Source organism: Lepisosteus oculatus, chromosome 5 (assembly GCF_040954835.1).
Source record: "Lepisosteus oculatus isolate fLepOcu1 chromosome 5, fLepOcu1.hap2, whole genome shotgun sequence".
NCBI classification, from domain to species: domain Eukaryota; kingdom Metazoa; phylum Chordata; class Actinopteri; order Semionotiformes; family Lepisosteidae; genus Lepisosteus; species Lepisosteus oculatus.
This window is the reverse complement of record NC_090700.1, coordinates 19,129,065-19,141,444: the sequence shown is the minus strand read 5'-3', so window position 1 is coordinate 19,141,444 and position 12,380 is coordinate 19,129,065. Positions and strand designations below refer to the sequence as shown.

Here is a 12,380-nt window from a genome sequence, read left to right as displayed (position 1 = left end):
AGTCTCCTGCTCCTTAAACTAACGAACCATACTGTACTGTACATATCTTGCCATGGGGATTGCAGTATATTCATTTTACTGGGTTGTTTTCCTGATATTTTGCCCAACACTTTTATATACTCAATGAACACAGTTGCAGACATAATACATATCTGAAATTATTAATTACTAACTTTGGAGATGCAATGAATAATGAATGGTTATTGTTATATATGATAAATACATTATGAGATTCTATAACACCTATTCATCCCAGCAAGTCAAAGATAAAATAATCTACTGAAACACTGATGTAAGACAAGGATATACATGTACTTTCTTTCCTGTACTCTGTTTTATATATATATAGATTATATAATTTTTTAGATCTTTAACAAATATCTAAAATAGGTCAAGTAGACCTTAGGTATGAAGTTACAAATCTTTCAAAAGGGAACACAAAATAATAATGTTTTAATTTTCCCATACTAGCTAGTTAGCTTTTTGGATACAATTTTAGATAAGGGGCAAATGTAATATATAACGTGTTTATAAAATATTTAAAGAAGGTGGAGCAGTGGTACAGTGGTTAGCTTTGATGCCTCACAGAATTGGTTCAATTCCAGAACTGGGCTGCTATCTGCATGTTTGTATACTCTCAGTATGTTCACTTCAGTTTCCTCTAGGTACTATACTCTAGTATCCTGCCACATTCCAAGAACATGCTGGTAGGTTAATTTGCTTCTGGGAAAATTGATCTGGTGCGAGTGTGTTCACGTTTGTGTATGTGTCTTTGTGTGTGCCTTGCGATGGATTGGTGACCTGTCCTGGGAGTACACTGCCCGACCCCCATGACTGTGAATTGGACAAAGATGTTAGAAAATGGATGGATGGATGGAACTCTTAAAAGAGTGAGATACATTTTGCAATAACTAAATAACTAACCTCTGTAATAGAATAACTGGATATTATTAACAAAGCCATAATCCTGATCACAGCCTGAATCAAACCCCAAACCCTAAACCAATTTTTATTTTTATAACCATTTTAACAGCATTAGCACTATTAATGTAGATCAAAATGAAAGCGTCGCTGCTTTTTTTTCCAACATTACCTCCAAAACTGGAATGCTGTGCTCAAACATATCAGAACAAGCAAAAAAAGCTTTCTAAGAATAAACTTGAAGTTGTCATGCGACTGATGGCAGTATGATGGGAATCACATTGGCTTAACCTCTGACTGATCTCACCAGATGTGTGTTCAATAGGGGGTTACTGTAATATAGTGAGGGGTATAAGCTTCAGATTATTTTTATTTACAGGCTCAGAGAAACAGACTGAGGCTCAGCAGGTCCACATCTGTGAGAAACCAGCGGTAGAAATCATTACTAAAGGCAGTGAGTGTGGATTAAACCAGTAATATCCATGTCAACTATGTGTGAAGGCTCAGGTGCTCCAGAATATTGAATGGCTGAATTATTGCATTACTTTAAAGCTCTACCTCAAGTGAACACAAGCAGCTGCTCCCTGATTAGTACAAAGACAGGTGCGCAGTATGATGATTGTTCACTACCTGTGTTGGAACCCCTACAGAAGAGTGGAGACTGAACATTTGGCATCTTAAAACCTAGTGTAGAGAGCCTTAATAATCAGGAAATGACTTTGGGGAAACATAGCCAAAAAGACAAAAGTTCATTTTTTTGTTTTAATAAAATGTATATGTAAAATAATATAATATAATTATAACAAAGGCAAGACACAAGAGTTGAATATTTCCAGTGTTCAACACCCTGGGCTATACAGGAATGGAATAACTACCCTAAAACCATGGGTGGAAACTACTGTATCTAACTGCAACAAACATCAGCAAACACTGGGGTTTGCAGTGTTTCTTTTCTTGGTTATTAAAGACTTGTGAAGAAAATATTTGATTGAATAAATTCATAAGTGTGGCCAGTCTGAGAGTGCTGTGAATGATTCCTGATTAATCTGCCTTTAAAATCCACTGTAGATTTTAGGGATTTTGGTTTGAGTTTCTTATTTCTGAGGATTTAGTTTCACAGAAACAAGACAACAGTAAAATAGCATATACTAGCATATACTTATTAAATAGATAATTTAATAAGGAAACATTTTATAATAAGACACATTGTTGTCACTGTTTTTGTTCTAGAAATATGGGACCTAGTCTTCTAGGTTCTATTTCTCTTAACTATGTCTTTTATACTATTTCTCTTAACAACAAAATCTGCAAATGAATACTATCAAGTGCAATCAAAAAGGATATCAGTTTCTCTGCACTGCTGGGGTTTCTTAACTGGATTTGTTGCTTGCATTTCTTAATTGTACTGGCTAAAGATATTTAGGAACTCTACAGGGCAATAGACATCCATGACTTGGCTTGGCCACAGAAACTCTAGGTCCAATAAATAGAGAGGTTTATTTCATAAAACTTTCAGGTGGCTGGATTACCCTTGCCAATGCCCTAAATGAAAATACTAGTTTCATTGCAGTCAAAAACAGAAAGGCTCCTTTGTCAATTTGTAAAATAAGCAAATACTGTATTGTCAAGTTAAATCAGTACTAGTGGTAGATGAGGCTAGAATGCACAACTCTATAGAGAGTAACTTCTTCTGTCTTTAGAATTTATTTTCCACAGGCAAAGATGTGTTTCAGGAATAAAAGGTTGACTTATGAAGGTTTCCTTGTTCCAAAGTGCATTTAATCAAATTTACACCTTAATCTGGTCTCTTTACTGCAGCAACGTTCCTTTAATTATGTAGAAAAAAATGGAAAAATTACCACTTAATTAAAATCCTAAATTCTCAAGAGCAGAGATAACGTTTACTTAGTTTCCAAAAAGAAATGTCAGTAAATAATAAATTTATACCCTAGGGGTTATTAACAAGTTGAAAAATCCCTTATGTTAAAGTACTGTACATAACAATAGGAATCATTCAAAGGCTAAATTGTTTAAACCAATCTTGAATACAGTTAATAAAGTCATATAGAACTTAACTACTGTACAATATCAGCACAGAACTACTGTTAATACCGTCTAAAACCTATTATATAGAATCCAATAACACACAAACTATATTCATGATCTGTTGTTTCTACACATATCAGTGTAAGTCAGAACGTAAAGACTTTGATCATTAGTAACACAAAAATGTCCAATGAATTGGCACTTCAACTGATCACTCTTTTGCATTTGAATTCTCTTCCTCTCTCCTCATTGTCCTCATTGGGTTTTTGTCTGATCATGCGGATGACAGGTGCTTTACCCCTTGCTTAGGACTTATCTCTGACCAAGGATGCTAAGAATCATTGACTTAATGATAAAGACAGAGGTGTCACAGAGGTTGAGGGCAAAGGTCTATAAACAAAGTGATGTGGCATTGCAATGGCAAACACTATTGGTACTGTATGTATATCACTTGGCAGTGTACCAAGTCAATATTTAAATGATAAACTCACAAATTCTCCCTCCTAAAGTTTTGCTTTTAATATGCTTACTATTATCTGAAAGTTTGTCTTGCAGGAATTACACATTTTATTAACAGAAGATGGCTCTTGTTTATAAATAGGATTATTAATGTAATTTAAATTATACAAGGTTAGTTTAAAACATAATGAAAATACAAAATAACCATGGTTCTGTGGTACCTGTTATTTGAAATCAACAAAATCAAGTAAAATACACCATAAGAATAATCACAGAGAACCACTTTAAATCATTAGATAAAATCAACATATTTTGAATAAAACATGAAGTTTGTAATTCCCATTTTGAATTACTGCTGAAGCACAAAAGATGTCATTAACAACTACCGAGAAAGAAAAAGACATTTAATCGCTTTTTCAGTTAAATTACAACATTTAATTTAAATTATAATGAAGGCTAAATATCAAGGTCAACCACTAGAACACTCTAGACAAAATAAAGTTTGTATTTGCAACTCTGTACAGTGTGCAGTACAAACATATTCTGTTAACAAGGCAGGATTAAATGAGATTGAAATGTTATTAAAAGTGATTCATCTGTGTTAGCAGCAAATTAAAATAAATATTTCTAAAGCTGTTACCATTCACGCAGGATCTGGAGACTGGAGTCTTTTTAATATTATTTCTTTCATTCATTCTGTTATTGCTTATATTATGCTTGAACGTTTCTACACTTAAGAATGACAGGCGCAACAAAGGAATTTATTCAGATACTTTCTACATTAAGGATTTTGTTTTATTTTTTAGAGTTTGAGCTGGTTTCTTTACAAAGACTAAAAGTTACACAAGTTGAGAAAGGTCAGGATGTATAGATCTGTACGAAATACAGGATGGCTTTGTAAAACTGATTTAAAAAGGAATGGAAGAAAAGTGGATTTGAGAGGGAAAGAATCACCAACCATGAAGAGCTTCTGACATTTCACAAACTAGAAGAGGTCCTGAATAATACCAGAGGATTATATAGGTCTAGTATTTTTTCCCAGGTGGCTTCTGAACCACACAGAACAATCCAACTTTTTAGAGTAACCATCACCTGATTATAAAGATGAATTAAATACCTTGTTTTAGGCATTATTTTGCAATGAATAAGACACAGTCTTGTCCTCACTTAGTTTATAATGAAAGAAGTGTGCTTGCCTCACTGGTAATATACATACTATAACATGAAATAGAAGACCAGGTACCACATCGATCCAAAAAATTGTTAGAAGTTTGATGAGTATGCTTTGTATCATCTCAACATTAGAAACGAGCAGAAAGATATACTAGCTAAATGTTAAAATAAATGTTTATGGACTGTCTGCGGGCACTACTTTCAATGGAGAACAAAATGACAATTTCTCTATTACAAATGTTATTTGTCCATAGATTCGCAATGTACTGTAAATATTACCCATCAATACATTTTCTAACCACTTCTTGCCATTTAGGGTCGCAGTGGAGCCACAGCCTACCCTGGCAAGCAATAAGCACAAGACAGGGCACACCCTAAATTGGATCATCCATCTCAGGACAGACGTAAAGACACAAACACAGACACCCACACACTCACACTTGGGACTGTGGGAGGAAACCAGAGCATCCAGAGGAAACCATTGGGAACACAGGAACAACATGTAAATTCTTCAAAGATAACACCCCGGGAATGGAATTGAACGAAGGGCCTTAGCACTCTGAGGCAACAATAAAAAACACTACGCCACTGTGCTGTACAACTTACCTTTAATGCAGGACTTAAAAATGTGTTTTATTGTGCAGTTTATCACATGGGTAATGGAGGAGGTTAAACAAAGTGCCAGTGTGTTTTCAGGGATGTCACACTGATGCACAATTCCTAAAATGTGATGTTTTGCGACACTGGTGAACTTCAACTTCCAGGATACTGTTGCTTGTACTCCCAAAATGTATTCAGCATGAATACAAGCAAAGTAATTACATATAAAGTAAGCTGAAGGCTTTCCCTGGGACTACAGCAAAATAAAAAAGGGTCAGTAAGGTTTATGCTCTAGGGTTATCCTAGAAGCAATTTTATGGTAATTTTGAGAACAGTAAGGATTTTAATATGAACGTGCCTCCAATGTGTAATTTCTTTTTTGCAAGATTTAGTCACATTTAGTTTCAAATACAGTATAATATTATGACAAAATACTTATTCTGGGTATTTTCCACTCTGTAGATGGAAAGTAGACTGGAACAATCATCCTTCAGGTTTCATTTGTTTCTCTTGATGAAACAATACTGTTGATATACTGTATATTGATACTACAGAGTAATCCCTCATTTACTGAAGTCTTCGCAAACAGATATGGCACTGTATTTCCATTTTTTAAAATCTCTTACTGTATATACCAAGCAAAAAATTAATACAGCACAAATAGTTACAATAATGGCAAAAACATCTAACTGAAAAATGACACCAAAAATCATACAGATAACATCCACTTACACAGCAAGCACACATATGTACTGTATACTATAAAACGTCCTTTGGATTGTGACTATAATTTACCTTGACAGGGCACTGCATAAACTGCATCTAGAAGTTAACTACAATGAATCACAAGAGGGTTTAAGCAATTTGGAAGCATAAATTATGAATTTAAAATCTTCAGGGCATACTTTAATAATATGCACCTTTTTATTCTTAATGGGGTTTCTTAAAAAGAGGTACTGTACTAAGAAAAAGTATAAACTATTACCAGTCTGATAACCTATTATATTTTCTCTAACTAAAAGCATGGTTAACAATAAAAAATTCAGTTCCAGGAGAAAAATAGCAAAATTTGTGAATTTTGTGATATTGATATATACCTGTGTTGAGTGTAAAGTACTGTGTATTCTTTAGTGACACCAGTCATATACATGTCCTTATTTGTTATAGGGATTCTGTAAAAACAGAAACTCTTCAAATTAAATGCAATCGTTTGTTTGTGATAAATGTATACACTTCCATTATCATTAATCTGCATTATCCAATTACAAATTATGAAATCTACTTAAAAAGCCATTTCTTTCCTCAAATTTTGGCAACGCATCAATAAATGTTTATACCACAGATTCAACAGGATTACAACTGGAAGAGACAGAAAACCACAAAAAAGTAATTTAAGTCATTTTATTACCCTTGTCAGTGCATTTGATTCATACATTTTCTTTGAAAGGCTTGCTGCACTGGAAGCCACATCTCTCCCTTGGAGAGCGAGACTGCAAACTGTACTCACATTATGACTAATGGGTTGCTGCCTCATGTCTCAAAGAATAATTGTGGGTTGGAGCATAATGAAGATTTAAGGGGCCTCTGCTCAACACTTATTCCAATTCAATCAATATCATGGCCAAGGAGACCTAAGGAAGCCTAATTTGCCTATAAATTATAGATTTGCAATTTGCTTCTAGTCGGATAAAACTAGTTACCGCTAATTAGTTACAAGCATGGCTTAGCAATGATGTACTGTGCACATAATATTCCCTTCAGCTAACAGTAAAATTCTTTCCTTTCCACCCACACTTCCAGACACATTAGGCTATATAGGTTTAAAATTACATTTATTATGAAACAAAATCCCTTACAAAGCAGCTTTGAAAGAAATGGCAGAAAATGATTGCATTTCCAGGCAGCATACAGTAGTGGTTAGGAGTCTGAACTGGCATGTAATCATAATCCCACTGCTGTTCTCCTTTATCCTTGAGTAAAGCCCTCTGCCCTGTTTTCTTCAGTCCATGCAGCTCAATGAACGGATACCAACCATGTCTTTTGTTTTGGAGGTTGAGTCCTGCCTAGGGACTACAGATGTAAATTAGCTTTTTAGTTAACTCTGGTGCATCTTTAGAATAGTGTGCTTTCACTGTTAAACAAACTAAGTTAAAACTTTGCAAGGAGCAATTCTGCAATTGATCTACTGTATGTCCCATCTAAAGATGAGTCATCTACTGTCAGTTTGCTTAATGTTACAGAGAGCAGCTTAACCTTTGGCATCATAAGTCATGATAGGCTCAAGCATAACTTATTTTTTACACACACAAGCACACTATTGCACAAACCCACACACATATATGACATATACAATATTGAGCTTGTTGTGGCCCTGCTATACTTAAGTATTGAGAAAAGAAAGCTGTATTTTCTTCAAAATGAGTTTGGCCATTTCAGTATGTAATTCAAAAATGTGTTTCATCTGAAATATATCCCCAAGGCTGCTTTCACAGTGTTCTCTGTCCCAATCTATTAGCTCTGCCTTCAGTGCAGTAAAGATCTATAGTTTTAATGTTTATCTAAAGAATAGATATAAGAATAAAAGAATTTATTGCAAGCCTGTAGTTCCCTTTAAAAGAAAAGCTTAGGATCAAACTCAGCAGATATGGACTAATTGCAGACAGCAGTCTAAAAATATCCTGTTTGTTGAATTAGTCTTTATTTTTATGTCCTTTCCTTTTTCACTTTTTCATTAAAGGTAAGATAATGCTGATGTGTGCACAAAACACAAAAACAGTGGTCATTTTAAAGTAAAAGGCTGAGGTATTCCTGTATTTTTCTGTGCACCAGTTTTCTGAAATCTCTTCCTCTAGAATTTATTATAGGCCCATCTAATTTTTTAATGTGGATGCACTTGAAATACGTTTTCAGGCTCCTTTGCTATAAATATGCCTTTTAGAAATGTGAAAACACTACTATTGCAATTCTAAAACTTGACTTCTGGTGCCTTGTGGAAGTTATCATTCCTGTGTATTTGTGGTCTTCAGAAAAACATGAAAATGAAAACAGAACTGTCTGTCTAGGTTTGTCTCTCATCCAATCTTTATAAAGAAATATTTTATATAAAATACAGTTGATTGTAGTTGCACAAGATGTTAGCCTTCAGTTTGAAGCTTTATAGGAAGCCAGAAAGACTCTGGGGGATGCTTTGTCAAAGTAGCGGGGGTCGTGAAGCTAAAACTCCAGTGCATAGTGAATCTCTTTCTCCAAGTAACAGAGCTTCTTCCGTTCCTCCTTATGGCATTAATGCTATCGTGCTGGAGCTGTCATTCAACAGCATCCACAGGGAAAACCAAGGATTGCCATTCTGTTCAGGACCATCTGAGCATGCAAAAATATAATTTGCAAGACTGGAAAACGGAAAGAAAGAGGTATATTGCTTCGAGTCTGATACTCGCGGGAGAGGAACACTTTCTTCAGAATAACAAACAAATAAACAAACTCTGCTAGGCTGTAATGAGAGGCATCCAGTTCACACATATGTTTTGAAGTTCGTTGCAAACAGTGAAAAAAAATATCTCACTCTTGGATTTGAAGTAACACACAAATCCAAAATAAACATTTTCTAGTAGGTGTTTCCATATGCATTCGAAACCTTTGTTAAACTCAATTCTTGCTCGGTTTCTCAGAACCACAGTGTCAGGGTAAAATCTAACCTATTCACCTCATAGTGCTTTCCATTTATATAAAGTAGTTTGAAAAGAAAACAGGACAGCACTGAAAAACTACAAGCTATTTCACGAAAATAAAAAGGTACATTTCTGAAATATTTATTAATCCAGAATGTGGATACTTTATCGGAAAACAAATAAGAACATAATAAAGGGTGCAAATGAAAGAAGATCCAAATCAGAAAAGGTCCCATATGGTAATTTAATAGCTCATCAGATCTTACATTTCATTCAGCTGCTTCTTGAAAGAGCCCAGAGTTTGAGCCTCACCTCCCTGGCTAGGAAGCTTTTTCAAGATGGTCACAACTTTTCTCCCTACTCTCCGACGTAAAAAAAAAAAGTTTTTTTTTTTAGCTTTCAACAACAGTTTTTTTGTGTGCTACATAAATGGAGCTAGTGATAAAAACCTCTTCTGGTTCAAGGCTCTGTGCTGAAAAAGTATATGCTCAGGTCAGCCTCTTGTTTAGTATCATGTTTCCATCTGGGATATCTTTTGAAGGAGATGAATTTGATCTATTGCTAAAAAGAAAAATCTAAGTTTAAAGCTGATTTAGAATTAAGGAAACACAAGCATTCAGAATACCATCCTTCTTGTTGCTTTTTCAATAAAAAAAAACAACATTTTAAATCTGCCTGGGCTTTGGCAGCATTGTAGCTTTAACTGGTATATTTCTTTTTTGACAGGTTATCATTATCCAAGAATTTCCTATGTATGTTTTATTCTTCCTCACTGCTTTTGAAACACATTTTAATTAAATGGATTTTGCCATGTTCAGTTTCTGCCTTGCTGGCTGACATGTGTTTAAAGAAGGTCTTCCTGCCACGATACAGCCCACCGATATGTGGGCCATCTTTCAAGATTTATTTTCGATTTTCAATAAAACCTCAGTTTATGAATCTAAAAAGGTGAAGCATCATCATATTTCAAAGAGGCAAAGATTGCATTATCCAAGGTTAACAGCAGGGGAGTGGGAGAATTGCACAGAAAAATAAAATACCACACATCCTTTGACAATTTTTTTTTTATCGTTTGAAATACACATATTCCTTGGAACACAATCAGCTGACAAGATCAGGGATCATATTTGTTTCTCATTTTGTTTGTTCAGCTGTATGTTGCATTATTTTTTATGAAGCTATTTATGTTTAGCAATATTATTTATTGATTTACTCCTTCTTTATAGGTGTGATGAATGACTGGAGATTCTTATGTGTCTACAGCCAAATTAAGAAGGCTGTTTGTTTCCCTCAACATTAGTATGGGCAGGTACTGTAAGCCAAAGTACTTGGGCCTGTGTTCATCATCTGGTGATTCATGATAGCCATTGACTATTTTTAAAATTTTAAACAGAACTATGATTGATTGTCATATTTACAACTTTAACTCAGTTTTCCTACCTGTCAATGTCACTGTCACCCACTGTGTGTACTCATTGGGTATTTACCCCTACTTACTAACTGGACACTCACATGTCACTACAGTATATCAAACATAATCACATGTCACTACATCACAACAGAGACTGGATGCCTAGTGAGAGTACATTGTCATATAGTCGATTCCATGGTATCTTACTTTACTTATATATTTTATTGTCCCAGACGGGAAAATGTGCTGTGCAGGGAGGTAAAAGACATAATACATTACACAATACATTTAGCACAACATGAACTCATAAATAGGAGACATGATTAGAAAGTGTTAAGGATGATGAGAAAGAAAAAATATATTAAAAAGTGAAATATACAGTAAATTGCAGTGAATTGTCAAAATTGAGCAGGTTAATACTGTAGCTGTGGAACTAAACAACTACTTAGTTCTGTTGCACTTGAATCTAGGCACTCAGAGATGGAAAGATGTCAAATTCACCGTGCAAGAGATGGTTTTGACAGTCAATGATTATATTGGCCTTCTGCACTTTTTGCTCCATGTAGATGTTTGCCAGCTATAGTTGTACACTAATTTTGCGGACTGCTGTACCTTCACAATCCTGCTCACTGCTATCTATTCACCACTTTACAAATACTACAGATGGCTTTCACTGGAGTAGCTGCTCAATATGCAGCTTTTAAAACTGATGTTATTCTGAACTTCACCCCATACACATGTCGCTTTTAAAAGGTAGTGTATGACAAATTACATCTTCATTGGAATGAGGAAAAGGTTAACAGTAAGATCTTGCCAAACAGATGAGACAGGATGAGTCATCTACATACAGACCATAATTTTAAACCAAAAATGTACTGCGAGGATTCACTGCAAATTACCGATGTTGGCTGATAATATCAGACTCTGTAGATAAGCAAACCTTGTAGAAGCTGCTAAAGATAGTGAAAAAGACATTGTCAAACTCATCAAACTGTTGCTCATTGACTATGAGTACGAGTAATACAATGACTTCTGATCCAAGTATTCACAATTTAAACAGACAGACATGTTACTGAAGCTGATAATCTGGCTTCCTCTATGAAGCCCTTAAAAAAGATCCCTGGATCTTGCTATGTCTTTAGATGATTATAACCAGAATTCCCCTTTAATTGGCACAAATTTAGATTTCAAACACAGCTTGGATTTGGTGGATTTGTGTCAGCATGTCTTTGACATCTTGCACAACAGCTGCTAGTCAAGACTAACATTTATCCACTTGAGGGTAATTCTTTAGAACTTGAGGCAAACTTTTCTCTGGCTAATGTTAACTCTTCTTCAGTCAATGTTAACTATTCTCCATTTAAGGCTACCTCTTTGCTGGGTGCTATGGGAAGTGCATGATGAATGGTTATGACTTAGTTCATTTTAAGATGAAAATACCAAATGTATAGTTGGCTAGTAAGGGTCATAGTGGTAAACCAAGCTAAATGACAACTGTTGATTTCAGATTGGGTGGTCATAAAATGAATAAAAAGATAAAAAGTTACCGGTTTCAAATTTAAAAAAAAATGAGTGTAATTTCTGAGCAAATCCTTTGGGCCGTATATTAATTCTTAACTAAAATGTAACATCTGTATCATCGAAGGCAAAGACAACTACTGTATACAGATACTATATACATTTATTGAGTTTAGGGATTTGTTCTTTAGTAGAAGCCATTTTTTCCTCCAAAGACCAGAGGTCCTCATTAAGATGAAGGATGAGCTGTGGTTGTATGCTTTATAAACTTCCCCTTGCTACTCCTCTGCTCTACCATTTTCACAGCATCTGCTTCTGCTTTGGTGGTATAATTCATTCTTGAAGAAAACGTGAACTACATTGAGATCTCAAATCCACTAATGTGGTTAATACTTGCTGTACAACACTAGTGACAGGAAAAGTGGTGTAACTCTTGAAATTCAACCTCATGTTTTCAAAGAACAGTATTGGTACTGACCTTAGAACACAGCCCTGACATACTTTATTCAGTTGATAGATTTAGAAGTGTAATTTGCTTAAATGATGACTTGTTGATCATAGTGCAACAATTTATGACATGATGC

General features: G+C 34.9%; 1 protein-coding gene across 5 annotated transcripts in view; it reads right to left on the bottom strand.

Moving 5' to 3' along the window:
• LOC102695255 (cell adhesion molecule 2) overlaps positions 1-12,380 on the bottom strand; it is a 698,483-nt gene that overhangs the window by 49,755 nt on the left and 636,348 nt on the right. The window lies entirely within an intron of this gene.